A 15,782-nucleotide genomic window follows, 5' to 3' on the forward strand; every position below is an offset into this window, starting at 1 on the left:
GGAATCACTATTGGCATCTGCCTGGACTTTTTCTGAAATTAGTAACTTTAATTCCCCATTACATTCTGGAGGAAATGTATTTTAGAAGTCAGAGAAGCTAAATTCAATAAAAATATGTATGTATTCATTAACTGCACAATTGGTATGCTTCTGCTGGATAGGTTTCTTCAAAATTGTGCTCTTGTTCAAAATTAAGAGCACATCACATATTGTGCTGTAGGCAGAACCAGGAGTCCTGTAGCTAACTCAACCTTGGAAAAGCTTTAGATTCTTGGAGTTGGAAATGGCCTCAAGACAGGTCATCCAGCTTCCTGCCTACTGCAGGAACCCTCTCTATAACATTCTTAGTGAATGGTTGATATGATTTGGATCTTTGTCCCCACCCAAATCTCATGTTTAATTGTAATCTCCAATGTTTTAGGTGGGGCCTGGTGGCAGGTGATTGGATCATGAGATCAGATTTCTCATGAATGGTTTAGCACCAGCCCCCTTGGTGCGGTTCTTGTGGTAGGAAGTTCTTGCAAGATCTGGTTGTTTAGGAGCATGTAGCTCCTCCCCCGTCTCTCTCTTGCTCCTGCTCTGGCTGTGTGACTTGCCTGCTCCCGCTTCATCTTCTGCCATGATTCTAAGTTTCCTGAGGCTTCCCCAAAAGCTGGGCAGATGCCAGCCTCATGCTTCTGGTATAGCCTGCATAATCATGAGACAATTAAACCTCTTTTTAAAAATAAATTAACCAGTCTCAGGTATTTATAACAATGGTCCTTGAATACTTCCAGGAACAAAGAACTCATTATCTCTTGAAGTTCCCTGTTTCATTGTTGAATAATTCTATTTGTTCTTTCCCAAGGTCACTCAGTGCCAAACTAGGAGTCAGATACACCGAGGTTCTAGTCCAAGATCTGTCACTTAGTAACTCAATGATCTTGGGTAAGGCAAGACAGTTCAACTAACTAGAATACTTTTTCTTTACCAAGGCTCCATGGACACACCAAACAGCTGTCTTGTCTCCCCCAGTCAGCCTTCTCTTCTCTAGGCTGAAAATCCATTACATTTTCAACTTCCTCTTATATGTTGCTTTCGGATCTCTGAGCAGGAACACACCGAACATCTTCCTTGGTAGATATTTCCCTCAAAAGCAGATTCTTCCCATGTCCAAGGCATATGATTTCCCCAAGCCAATAAATGACACCTCCCAAACAATCAATATAAACAAACTTATTCCCTCACCAGCCTGCTGGATGGTCTCAAAGCCACTTTCCAACCAATTTCTGCAAGTTTCAACCACAGTATTTTTTCCAATCTGCTTATCTTTTTCAGCAACAATCACAAACATTCATTTATTACCTAGCCATGCCAAGCCAGTCGTTATTCACAGAGATTCTCAATTAATCATCATGACAGTGCAGAAAAATGACAAAACAGGCTCAGCTGCTTGCTGCAGTCCCTTCCTTTGATGAACTAACCCAACACCCATTCTGGGCGGCCTTGCAGAGGCTGTTGAAGTGCCTTGTCCTTCCCGGATCTCAGTCACATGGGATGACCTGTGACCTGTGGAGTAGCAATTAGAATTTTGTCCTCTATTTCATATTTAGATGATTCATATTTCCACCTCCAACCTAAATGGAACCATGGGGAGGAGATTTAACCTCCTAGTTGAAACAACTGAAAAAAAAAAAAAAAACTGAACAAAACAGATGAAGCAATGGTTTTCAGCCACGGGAATCAAACAGCACAGGACATTTTAAGCCTGCTTCCCTCTGTTGCTGCAAGACGGGCTGCCAACATCTCCTAGGGCTACCTGTTCTTTCATCCATGAGAGGAAGAAGGGAAACATCTGTTCTGTCATTCCAAGCAAGAGTCGCAGTGAGATAAGTCTAATTGACTGGACCAACTGAGGTGACAGGACAACCACAATGGGAGTGGAATGAATGCTCCCCGGGGGATGAAATGTGCTGATCGGTACCTGCCCCTGGAAGTGGGAGTACAGTAAGATCGCCCCACGGTCCCTGTGCCACGTGGAGAAGGCATGGTCTTCTGAATAAAAATCAGACAACTGTTAGAAAAATATGAATTCTGAGCAAACAACAAGCAAGCGTCCATCATAATACGTAACAGTAGCTGACCGCTTAAGTAAATTACGGCACATTCACAAAATGGGTAGTTTTGGAGCCACATGTGAATGAGTATGATATTTAGTTCTCTGGGAAAATGTTCATCTTAAGTAACAAAAGATACAAAATGGCTTACATAGAAGCAGCCCTATTTTTTTTTTCTCTCAGTGGATGAGTGCATACAGAGAAAGATAGCAAAAATATCTGGAAAAAGTATTCCGAAATATGAATAATGATTGAATGGTAGAGTATTCGTGTTTTACTTTTTTCCTCCTTTTCCTTCTTTTCTTTCTTTCTTTTTTTTTTTTTTTTTTTTTTTTTGAAACGGAGTTTCGCTCTTGTTACCCAGGCTGGAGTGCAATGGCGTGATCTCGGCTCCGCCTCCTGGGTTCAGGCAATTCTCCTGCCTCAGCCTCCTGAGTAGCTGGGATTACAGGCACGTGCCACCATGCCCAGCTGATTTTTGTATTTCTAGTAGAGACAGGGTTTCACCTTGTTGACCAGGATGGTCTCGATCTCTTGATCTCGTGATCCACCCGCCTCGGCCTCCCAAAGTGCTGGTATTGTAGGCGTGAGCCACCATGCCTGGCCCTTTATTTTTTACGTATTTGTTTTATTTTATAATTTTTAATTTTATTTTCCTATAATGAACATTTTTGTATAGTAAAATTAATTAAAGAAAAAAATTTGAAGAAAAAATACCCTCTTCCAGAATTGGAACCTGTGTTTATTTTTGCTTTCACCAGATGCTTCATTTTAATAAAGCAAATATTCTCAAAATCCCCTTTTTTCCCTCTAATCGCACAGACACATCCAAAAGCATCATTTTTGCTAGAAGAAGACAGATGGTGCCTGGAATAATGTAAAGGTTTGAGAAGAATAAGTTCAACTGCCTCCCTTTCTTCAAAGTTATTAGTTTTGGGGGAACTAAAGGTTAAATGAGTCAGAAGAATCCGGATCAATGTAAGCATAGAGTTTATAAACCAGCTCTTCTTGGAAGAGTAAAACAAGCACCCAGGAAGCTGGTCACCAGGCAGGCCCCTGCTTAGGGCTCATCTTGGAAACACAGACACTCATCCTCGCTGTTCGTCACCCAAGCTGAGACGTACCCTTGGCCAGAGCACCAATTCAGTCTTTCACTTTGGGTCTCAACCATCATGGTGATGCTAACAGCAGCCAGTTACAGAGGGCTCCACTGTTTCCACACTGTATTTCTCTTAATATTCCCAATGTTTTGAGCTAAGTTCTCTCATTTTCCCACTTGCAACATACTAAAACTGAGTCCACAGAGGTGAATTGATTTCTGTGGGGTCTCACAGGTAGAAGAAGAGTTCAAACTTGGACTCAGGGCTGTCTGGGTTGAACACTGCCCTTTTTACTGTAGCATTCCACCTTCATCTTTAAAACACATTACCAATAGAACATAGAGCATTTTTCCTCGACATAATTTGGAATAGTCTATATTCACTATTAGGAGTTAAGATTGAGGGTGATGATAATGAATTCAAGTGCATCTGGATACTTCCTGGTTCATCTCTCCACCTCCCATGGGGTTACAGGTGTAGTGATTAGCAAAGGAAAACCAAAGCATCATTTTGTCACTGAGTTCCTGGAAAAGCTGATTGGGGTATCTAAGCCTAGCTTCAAGATCTAAGCAGGGACTTGCATTCTTCCCTAAGCTAACTAGATTTTATAATCTTGTCATTATCTCATAAAACACTCGGTATAGGAACATGACAATGGCCATGATGCTTAGGTATGCATGCAGAAAGAGAGTGTATGTGTGACATTTGGGAAATTAACATGGCAGCTTGTCCTCCAGCTGAGTGAAAGAGAGACTTTGCATGACCTTTTTGCACTCTAGTGAAGCTAGTCTAGCTCCAGGCAATCCTATTAACCCTCCTCCCTTGGATGGGAGCAAGGAAGGAGGAGGGATAAAAGAAAGGATCAGGGGATCTTCTGCTTTCATAAGCATATGGCATCATTTTGCATACACCATCACATTGAGGGAATAACCTATTTGGGGGAAAATGGGCATTTCAATGTGTATTAGGGAATCACGCTTGGCTTCTAAGCCATTTCTCAAGGCATTCTGAAGATAAGCAACCCCTAAGTGTAATCAGATGGGTTGTTTTGTGGGAATTCTGCCTCCATCCTCCTCCAAGCATGAAAAAAAAGATAGTCAAGCAGGCATGATCTCTGAGAGGTCTGTGAGCCAGGCAATTGAGCCAGAACTAGACAGGAGCATTGAGCACGCAAGGCAATGGTAACAGCCAGCCCAGAACATCAGTTTCATTTCCCTTCGAAGCATTTTGAATTAATTTTTAATTCACTTTGTGCCTTGTCAATTATGAATAGAGATGGAAGCACCAGCATATCAGCTGGAGTGTGGCAAGCCATAAAACTGATTTTGGAAGAAGTATGAACAATGATCCAAGGTGATAAGCAGCAGCCATGGGCCTTTGGAAGAAATATTTTAGCATTATGTTATATAATTCCCCTGTTTGCATGATGACCCTAGTGGAGAAGTTAGGTCATCTGCTGATGGCACTTCTAAAGTAAAAATGGCCATACGGTCTTCACAATAGAGTGAATTCCAGCTCATAACCCGAAAAAGCAGTAGGCTGACAATGACAACCAGAACAGAATTATAGATTGTAATGAATTCTCTATGTTAAGCATTGAGACATATACATACATATTTTTAAATTATGGTAAAATACCCATAACATAAAACTTACTATCTTAATCATTTTTAAGTGCACAGTTCTGTACTGTTAAGTGGATTCACATCATTGTGCAAACCAGCCTCCAGAACCCTTTTCATCTCACAAAACTGAAACTCCATATCCATTAAACACTAACTCCTCATTTTCCCTCTCTCCAGCCCCTGACAACCACTATTCCACTTTGTGTCTCTATGAATTTGATGACTTTAGGTACCTCATACATGAAATCATTCAGTATTTGTCTTTTTGTGCCTAGCTTATGTCACTTAGCATAGTGTTCTCAAGGTTCATTCACGTTGTAGCATGTGCCTGAATTTTCTTCCTTTTTAAGGCTGAATACCATTCTCTTGCATGGATAGACCACGTCTAATGAATGACCATGTTATGGTCACTTGAAGAGATGTTTCTACAGCCATGTTCATAGCAGCATTATGCACAAGAGCCAAAAGGTGGAGGCAACTAATGGTCATTACATGGTCATTCATCCATCAATGACACCCAATTGCTTCCACCTTTTGGCCATTGTGCATAATGCTGCTATGAACATGGCTGTAGAAACAACTCTTCAAGTCCCTGCATCCAATTCTTCTGGTTACATCAAGAAGTAGGATTGCTGGATTATATGGTAATTATGTTTTTACTTTTCTGAAGAATTGCCATAGTATTTGACATATATGTATTTTCTCATTTATTTTTACAACAATGCTGTGACACAGAGATAATGATGAGAAAACAGATTCAGGAAGATGAAGTATCATTTTACAGATGAAGAAACTGAGACCCAAAAAGGTAAGTACTTAGTTTTAGTAATTATGGGATGGTGATCAGGAGCCTGGGCTTGGGAATTAGACACACCTGGAACTCTGGTGGATTGAACTCCAGATTTCTCTGGCTCAAACATCTCAGCCTCCACAAAAAACAAACAACAAAAAAACAAAAAAAAAGATTTTTTTTGTTTTTTTTTTTTTAACTTTCCAAAATTGTATATTTTTACTTCAAACCACCTTGGAAGCTAACTATTTTGATTTATTCCCAATCAAATTACTGAGTATGGAAGAAGGAAACTCCTGTAAATAATCTTGCTGGAAGAACGTGAGGTTTCTTTTCAATTTACATACCAATGATATTTATATAGAAAAAACATTTATAGGTCTGGCCTAGGTATAAAAGAAAGAAATGTAAGGAGGAAACAAGAAAATCTACTCTTTTTTTTTTTTTTTGACATAAACAACAACCAATTATGTTGAACTGGAATCAAAATAGGTGCCTGATGTGTCCAACGGGATATCGGGGAAGAAAGCAAGAAAAGTGACTGTATGTAGTATCTCTACACTCACTCATTTTAATCTTTACAATTATGAGGTTTTTCACATACATATGTTTTAGAATCTAATATGTGTCATTTAAAGAATAATAATAAATATTTATGCCCCATCTCCCAGTTTAAACACAGAGCATTGCCAGTATTTTAAAAATCTAAACTCGCCCCTCTCCAACCCCATCTTCCTCCTTTCCTAATACCCAGGGGGTACTCAAATCCCAAATTTTGCGTTAATCGTTCATGTATATCTCTTCATATTTTGTATGTTGATTTGTACTTGCCAGTCTTGACCTTGATATAGTTGGAATCCTACTCTCTGAATGAATGGGATCATACTGTGTCAGTTTTCTTTTCATCAATATTTTGATTGTGAGATACGTAAATGTAGCTCTATGTATCTGTGGTTCATTTCCACAGCTACAAAGTATTTTATAACTTGTTTACCCATTCTCCTGTTAATGGACATTTGGGTTGTTTGCAGTATTTTGCTCTTGTGAGCCATGTGGCAATGCACATTTAATTTGGGGTATAAACAGAGAAACTGAATTGTTGGCTCATGCAATATGCCTATATTAAGGCTTACCAGCTAATGTCAAAATTTTTCCCAAAGTATTTGTATCAATTTTTTTTTTTTTTTTTGAGAGTCTCACTCTGTGGCCCAGACTGAAGTGCAATGGCATGATCTAGGCTCACTGAAACCTCTGTTTCCTGGGTTTAAGCCATTCTCCTGCCTCAGCCTCCCAAGTAGCTGGAACCTCAGGCATGCATCACCATGCCCAGTTAATTTTTGTATTTTTAATAGGATAAGGCTTTACAATGTTGGTCATGCTGGTCTTGAACTCCTGACTTCAAGTAATCCACCCACCTAGGCCTCCCAAAGTGCTGGGATTACAGGCATGAGCCTGTAATCATATCAATTCACACTCTTACTAGGAGTATCAGTTTTTGTATTGTTGTTCAACACATCCTTCAATACTTAATACTAACTGGTTTTTAAACATTTTACAGATGTTCTTGGTATTGAATGGTATTTCATTGTGGTTCTGGTTTGCATTTCCCTAGTTACTGATAAGTTGATCTTTTTCTATGCTTTTAGCCCATTTGTATTTTCTCATCTCTGAATTGCCTGTTTAGATTTTTATGTCTCTTGTTCTATTAAGTTGCATGCTGGAAGGGTGGTAGAGGTGGGGTGCTTTCTTACTGACATCTAGGAGTTCTTTATGTATTCTGGGCACTAAAACAGTTTAGGTTGAAAATAAATTTCCCTGTTTGTAATTTTCTCCACTCATTATGTCTTCTCAATTTAATATGTTAGATGGATTGATATTCTTCTTTATTGCCTGAATTTTTATTTTTTATTTATGAAACGTTTCCCCACTATAAATTTCTAAATTTATTCTCACTGGTTTATACTTTTCACATTTAAATATTCTATCCAAAATAAATTTTTATATGAGGAAAGGATTTGATTTCATTTTCCTCATATGCATAAGAAATTGTCCCAGCACTGATTAGTGAATTATTTCACAATACATAAATAATTTGTCTATAATTTTTAACTTTTATAAGTGATCGTTTATATAATCTATGCAGAAGTAAAGCTTCTTCCTTTCTGTTCCTTACAACTCTCATTTCTTTTCCTTGCGTCATGCACTGCTTTAGACCTCCAGCAGAAAGACTGCTCACTAGCAGAGATGGTAGTCTTCCTTGTTTTATTTCAAATTAAAAAGGCATGCTTTTAACATTTCACCTTTGAGTAGGATATTTTCTTGTTTTGCTTTGTTTGTTTTGTTTTATTATATAAACTTCATCAGGCAAAGGAAGTTGCCCTTTATTTCTACTATAAAATTGTTTTTTTCTTTTTAACCCACTTACACCTAAGGTTGCAATTTTTTTTTAATTTTTGCAATCAGACCTTGGTGATGACCTTCAGCGGAAGGATATAAATAAATCCCACGTGCTTAATGTTCCAATAATGGAACACTAGGCATAAATCTAAACTTTGGCTTAGTTTTGTCAAATTCTTCTCCCGTGTCTAATATGATTATCAGACAAATTTCTTCCCTTTTGATCTGGCAATCTTGTAATTTAGATAGATTCATTTTCTACTGTTAAGTCAATCTTGCTTTTTAGAAATAGAGCCAACCTAATTATGCTATACTCTTTTATCTACTGTTGGATTCAGTTTGTTTTCTAGTATTTGGTTTAGGAATTTTTCAGCTACATTCTTGAATAAGATTAGCCCATATTTTGCTTTTTAACATTGTCCTTTTATGGTTTAAATTTCAATTTTGTAACAGTTTCAAGGGAGTATTTCCTCTGCTTTCTCCTGAATTTGGGTGAAGTGTGAAATTATCTATACCATCACTATTAAGTAAGCTTTGGTGTTTTATTTATGAGAAAAAAATGAGTTGTACAATCAATTCCCATAATAGCTCTTGAGCCATTCTAGGTTTTCCCCTTTTCTTGAGTCAGTGTATTTTGGTACTATTTGTTTGTTTTGCCTGCTTCTAAATATATTGATACAAAATTATTCACATGGTCTTTACTGTTTTTTAAAATCCCTGCTGAATTTGCATGTATGTCTATTTTCCTATTTTTGATATTTTTAAAAATTGGAGTATTTCATCATATTTGAGGTTTTTCAATATTGCTAGAAGTTTCTTAATTTTTTAGAGTGTAAAAAAAACCAACTTCAGGTATGGTGGCTCACCCCTGTAATCCAGCACTTTGAGAGACCAAGGCAGGTTTGGACGGCTTTAGTTCAGCAGTTTGAGAGCAGGCTGGGCAACATAGTGAAACCCCATCTCTACAGAAAATACCAAAAAATGTAGCCAGGTGTGGCGGCATGTGCCTGTAGTCCCAACTGCTCAGGAGGCTGAGGTGGGAGGATTGCTTGAGGCTGGAAAGTCCAGGCTGCAGTGAGTAGTGATTGCACCACTGTACTCAGATTAAGTGACAGTGAGACTCTGTCTCAAAAACTAAATCAAAAAAAAAAAAAAAAAAAAAGAACCCTAACTTCAAGTTTTTTATACTTCTTTCTCTTTGTGTTCTATTTCGTTTTATTTTATATTTGCATTTATTTTTGCAATTCCACTCTAATTGCTTTGCGTTTCTTTGCTTGTGCTTTTTCCTGCTTCTTAAATTGAACACTTAGTTCATTTTTTCTCATCTCCTTTGCTTCTTTACAAATAGCATCATTGAAAGCTATAAAATTCCTCCTAAAAAGCCATTTAATGCCATCCCACATTTTGTTAAACAGCAATTTTATTATCACTCAATTCCAAGCATTTAAAACATTTTCTCTTACTAATTCATCTTTAATTCATAAGTTAGTAGTTTGTTATTAAATTATAAAAATTTGTATTTTATCCTATAGTCCAGGGAGTCAAATTCTAACTTTTAACTTTCCATGTCATACCTATCCCTGACATCACGAACTGAATGCACCATCTTTCCCACCATTGACCCTAGCCATCTTCTAGGCTTTCTAGGGAAGCCTGGAAGCCTTCCCCTCTTCAGAACGCCAGGCAGCCACTGCCAGTCAACCAGGGATGAAATGTTAAACATGGAAACTATTAAGCATTCCTGTTGTAGGCCCTGGGGAGATATTTGGACCTGTGTGCTAAAGTTGCTAGACTCATCTTTGTGGTTAAAAAAATTCACTCTGATCTAGAGATAGTAAAAATGGCAGCCTTTCCAAACCCTCAATTATTTTAAACTACAGGTATATGGATGCATCTATTAGATCAAAGGTATTTACTGGAAACCTGCTGCATTTAAGGCAATGGGCCGTAAATAATGAATAGGACTATTGCTGCCCTCAAAGAGTTTACAGTTGGCCTCGTAACATGACCTCTTCAACTCAAAAAGCCTTACGTGTGTGTGTGTGCATGCATGCGTGTGTGTGTGTGTGTATGTGTGTGTGTGTGTGTGTGTGTGCCTGGCACTGCTTTATGCGTGCAATCTCATTTGCCAACCACTCTGGGAATGAGCTGGTGTTATCTCCACTTCCCAGATAATGAAACAAGGCTTAGAGAAATGAAGTAGCTCACCCACGTTTGCCCAGCTAGTATTAGAGCTGAAATCCAAAGCCGCATTTGTCTGACAGCAGTGCACTGTGCTGCCTCCTTGGAAAAGATTACAAGGTTTTATTTATTTTTTTCTTTTCCTATTTTGTCCACATGCTCCGCAAAGGGAGAGCTGGATGGAAACTGATGGATAGGCAGTCACTGGCTTCTCTGCTGCAGAAAGTACATGCAATCTTCAAGCTGCTCTAAATTACATAACGGTTAGTTGACTAAAAGAATCTTGCTTTGGGGGCCTGTTGTCTGTTTTCCTTATCTCTTCAGTACACTTTGGCCAACCAAGCAGAATGCTTATCTTGTAGCGTTAGGGCTTTGGACAAATGTATTCTCTCATGCTGAGTGCCCTTCCCTGGGGGCCTGTGTGACACTGAGTAAACAAGTCTTTCTGACCTTCTTTCTCTCTAATCCATACTGCCCAAGGCAGAGAAGGGGCCAGAAGTGTGGTCTGTGCCATGGAGGAGGCAGTTAGGGCTGCACACATGCATATGTTACCATACAGTTCACGTTCCCTGGACTCCGGCTATACGCCGTGTGCATACATGATTTACACTTATTGTCCATTTCATCTTTAATTATTAGAATAAGCATTATTATCCCCGTTTTAGCCATAAAGTAAGGGACTCAGGGAATATGCATGATTTACCCACCACCACCCAGCCATTAACTGCTAGAACTGAGATTTAAACCTTGTTCTGTTGGACTCTGTCTTCTCTTAAAGACATGTATTTATATACCATATGGTACTTCAGTTTCTGCAGATGTAAGGCGAAACAGTGAAGAGATAAAGGTACACAACAGATGCATCGTTATTCACTAATAAGTTTGTTCTAGAAGGAAAAAAAATACATATGCTGTACGATCTCTGCACTATAATAAGATTTGTCCTCAGTCCTCCTAATCACAGCATGGCCCTCAGGCCAGTAACATGGCTTTACCTTGGAGCTTAGAAATGAAAATTCTTGGGTACCACCTCATACTTATTGCATTTTAACAAGAGCCCCAGGTGATTTTTTTTTTTTTTTTGTACATTGAATTTTAAGATTTCTACAAGACACCAGAAAGCCCATTGAATTAACTTTGTTTTCATTTACACAGGTCTTTAATTGTGTATAGACACAACCCCGTGGGTCTAGGCATGTACCCACTTATACATCTCCTCAAATATACCAGTCTGTCCCTTAGAAACTACTATAGTCTGAATATTTGTCTCCCTCAAATTTCTTATGTTGAAATCCTAACCCCCAAGGTCTTAGAAAGTAGAGTCTTTGGGAAGTGATTAGGTTATGGGATTAGTGCTCTCATAAAAAGAGACCCATGGGAGGGAGCCTGTTCACCTCTTCCGCCAAGCGAAGACCCAGGAAGAGGCAATATCTATGAGTCAAGAAACAGACCCACACTAGACACTGAATCCAATGACACCTTGATCTTAAACTTCACAGCCTCCAGAACTTGAGGAATAAATTTCTGGATATTTTTTTGTTTTTGTTTTTGAGCCAGAGTCTCGGGTCTTGTCACCCAGGCTGGCGTGCAATAGTGCGATCTCGGCTCACTGCGACCTCTGCCTCCTGGGTTCAAACAATTCTCCTGCCTCAGCCTTCGGAGTAGCTGGGATTACAGGCACCCACCACCACGCTCGGCTAATTTTTTTGTATTTTTAGTGAAGACAGGGTTTCACCATGTTGGCCAGGCTGGTCTCAAACTCCTGACCTCAGGTGATCTGCCCACCTCAGTCTCCCAAAGTGCTGGGATTACAGGCATGAGCCACCGCACCTGGCCAGTTTCTGCTGTTTTTAATCTATGAAGTTTATGATATTTTATTTTAGCAGCCTGAACAGGAACTAAGTCTCAATTCAAGAGTGAGATACTGTCAATTAGCTGGTTAGACTTGAGGGTTTTTTTGTTTGTTTGTTGTTATTGTTTTTCACATTTTCTCTTTCCCTTCTTGCTTTCTTTCTTTTTTTTTTTAAACGATTTACTGTTTTGATTCGTGGGCTTACAGTCCTCTTTTCTCTTCTTTCGACCCACTCCCCAAATGATGCTTCTTAAACTCAAACAGAAGCATGCCAATTCCCACCTGAACAGTCATCAGCAGCCCCCTATTGTTTACAGAAAAGTCTCAACTTTCTTGATGTCAATGTCCTCCAAGTTCTGGTGCCATTTTAATCTTTTCAAACGTATTACTCCCATTCCCCACCTCATAACTTTACTTGAACTGCTATCAAATACTATCATTGCTCATGGATCCCAGAATACCACACATCCTTTACAGGGCGGGGACCTTGCTGATGCTGCTCCTTGCCTTGCCTGGAATAGGCGCCCCCCCCCCGCCCCCACTGCCTCTCAGGCTACTGCTGGGAGGTACATAAAGCCTACCCCGTCCACTGGGAAGGGTTCATTGCTCCTTGTCATATCATCCTACATACCGTAAAGGTGGTTCTCAAACTTTGGTAAGTATCAGAATGACGGCGAAGGCTGGTCACCCCATGCTGAGGGTTTCCGATTCAGTAGATCTGGCTGGGGTCTAAGTATGTGCATTTCTAACAAGCTCCAGGCTGATCCCAATGCTGCTGCTCTGGGCTTCACGCTTTGAAAGCCACTGTAATACGGAAGCACCGACCACATCGTATGGCAATTAGTAGTTTTCCAAATCTGCCTCTGCCACAGGATTCTGAGTTTCTGAATGGGTGCAGCTGTGCCCTCTCAGGGAATGAATGAGAGTCTGGACCAGCACAGCGTGGTGCCTGCGGAAACAGCCAGGGCTGAAAATGTGTCTCCCCCACTTGTTATCATGAAATGATTTCTTCATCTAAGAAGAAAATGTATCTCGTGAAGCCATTGTGAGGGTTGAATGAGAAGAGGCAGAAAGTCCCTCGCAGATAATATGTGATCAGTCAATATTAATGAGAGGAATGGTGGGAGGAAGGAAGGAAGGTGAAGGGCAATGAAGGAAGCAGATATCAGCCAATGTTTTGGCATCCTGGGCTGTGAGCTCAGTGTACAGGCAGCATTGCATGGGGACATTCTAGTCCCAAACGAAGCGTGAGTGGAATTTTACAGGCAGATCCCAGAGCAGCGGCATGATTTTGAAACATTCAAGCTCTCCAAGCTCAAGTAGCCTCAGAGGTTATAGGGAGTGTTTTCCACTCTGATAAATAACAGAGTAGACACTCAGACATTCGTAAATAGAACTCTAGCAGGAGAAGGCGTTTCAGAGGGGATTAACAATCCCAGGTGCAAACTGGATTTAAGGAATGGACCAAGCTAGCAAATGAGACCCATCCCAGCATGAGGCCTGGGATCTCTGGGTAGGGAGGCTGGTGGCTGGAGATTAAGCTCTATCAAGCTCTCCTATGTAAAAACTCTTGAACAAAAAGCCTTGCTGAGCTTCCAGGTTGCTGAGCACATGGGCTGAGAAGGTGGAGCACCAAGAGAGGGTGTGCAGGCTTCACATCCCTCCTCCCATACCCCCATACTCCATGCGTCTCTTCCCACTGGATGCTCATCTGGATTCTTTGGAATGTCCTTTGTAATAAATGGGTAAATGTAAGTAAGGCATTTCCCTGAGTTCTATGAGACATCTTAGCAAATTAACGAAACTTAAGGTGGGGGGCAGTGAGGGTCATGGGAACCTCAGTTTGTATTCAGTGTAGGTGGCAATCTACTACTTACATTTTTTTGCTGTTTTACAATCTACCACTTGTGTCTGGTGTCTGAGGTGGAGGGAGTCTCATGGGGAGTGAGCCTTTATCCTGTGGGATCTGACACTATCTCTACGTTTGCTTTTCCTTTGGACCATATAAGGTATTATATTCACAGATTACAGGGATTAAGGCATTGATAATGTGAGGGGGGGGCAACTTATCCAGCCCACCATAAATAATAAAAACAATACTGCAGAGAGCTTTATCAAACTGGACTGGGTGTTTTTATTATGTCATTTCTGTCATTTCTTTTTCTTTTTTCTTTCTTTCTTTCTTTTTTTTTTTTTTTTTTTTTTTTTTTTTTTTTTTTTTTTTGAGACCAGGTCTCGCTCTGTTGCCCAGGCTGGAGTGGTGCAATGGCGCCATCTCAGCTCACTGCAAATTCCACCTCCAGGGTTCAAGCGATTCTCCTGCCTCAGCCTCCCAAGTACCTGGAATTACAGGCACCTACTGCCACGCCCAGCTAATTTTTGTATTTTTAATAAAGACAGGGTTTTGCCCTGTTGACCAGGCTGATCTTGAACTTCTGACCTTAGGCAATCCACCCTAATCCACTCAGCCACCCTACAAAGTAGGCATTAGAGAAGAGGGCCACACATTGTTATATACCAACTAAGTTATATAGCAAAAATTTCAACCTTCACACCTCTGTTGAACATTCTTTTTTTTTTTTTTTTTTTTTTTACCATGATGATGGTTATAACCCTGGAGAATGTCCTAAGTACAGAGCAGTCAGCTTGGTACCTGTATTACCTCCTGTCTTTATCCTGACACATGAGTTCTTCTGTCCCCAGCTTAGTGTGAAGAAAATGACTGTAAGCAAACAAAAGTTCACCAGATCAAAGAATTCACATGTGACGGGATGTGATGACTCTTGTCCTTCATTTCCAGCTCCAGCCCGGATGCTACAACCACCAAGATGTTGATGCCAAAGAAAAACCGATTGCCATTTATGAACTTCTTTTTAAGGAGGGAGTCATGGTGGCCAAGAGGGATGCCCACATGCCTAAGCACCCAGAGCTGGCAGACAAAAATGTGTGCAACGTTCATGTCATGAAGGCCATGCAGTCTCTCAAGTCCCGAGGCTACCTAAAGAAACGGTTTGCCTGGAGACAGTTCTACTGGTGCCTTAGGGGTATCCATTATCTCTGACTATCTTCTTCTGCCCCCAGAGACTGTGCCTGCCACCCTACACTGCAGCCATCTAGAGACTGGCAGGCCTTGCCCTAAAGGTCTGGAGAGTGAGCGACCTGCAAGACTCACAAGAGGGGAAGCAGACAGACACTTATAGATGGGAGTGCTGTGCCCCCTGGTGCCAACAAGAAAGCTGAGGCTGGGGCTGGATCAGCAACCGAATTCCAGTTTAGAGGCAGATATGGTCGTGGATGAGGTCAGCCACCTCAGTGAAACTGGAGATTATTTTGCATTGAATAAACTTACAGCCAAAAAACTAAAAAACAAACAAAAAGAATGTGATAACTCTTGAGCCCCGCGCTTTCCCCCAAACACTGTAGGTCCCATTGTCACGTTCAATGGTGGCCCCAGTTGGCCCCAGAATAAATGCCTGCCATAGACACATTGTGTTGGCACCATCTTCATTTCAGCCAATCTGCAGGTGCCAGTGCCTGGGTGCTTGCCGTGGCTCATCGCCAGCATGTAGTTGTCAGCTGGAATAACTATATTCTACTTGCTAAATTGGATTTCTTTCAGGAAAGGCTAGGACGGCAGATAAAAGCAGATTTTATAGCCATCCAATCAGAGGAAGCGGAATTTCATTTGAACAGGTGAGGGGATGTCTTTTAGCTTTCTCTTTTAAAACCAGAGGGAAGGAA

The 15,782-nt window shown here is 40.5% G+C and overlaps 1 pseudogene; it reads left to right on the top strand.

The window, feature by feature from the left end:
• Nucleotides 1-14,869: 14,869 nt before the first annotated feature.
• On the top strand, nucleotides 14,870-15,357 carry LOC101037519 (small ribosomal subunit protein eS10-like; annotated as a pseudogene).
• Nucleotides 15,358-15,782: the final 425 nt, after the last annotated feature.

This window comes from Saimiri boliviensis, chromosome 20 (genome assembly GCF_048565385.1).
Source record: "Saimiri boliviensis isolate mSaiBol1 chromosome 20, mSaiBol1.pri, whole genome shotgun sequence".
NCBI lineage: Eukaryota > Metazoa > Chordata > Mammalia > Primates > Cebidae > Saimiri > Saimiri boliviensis.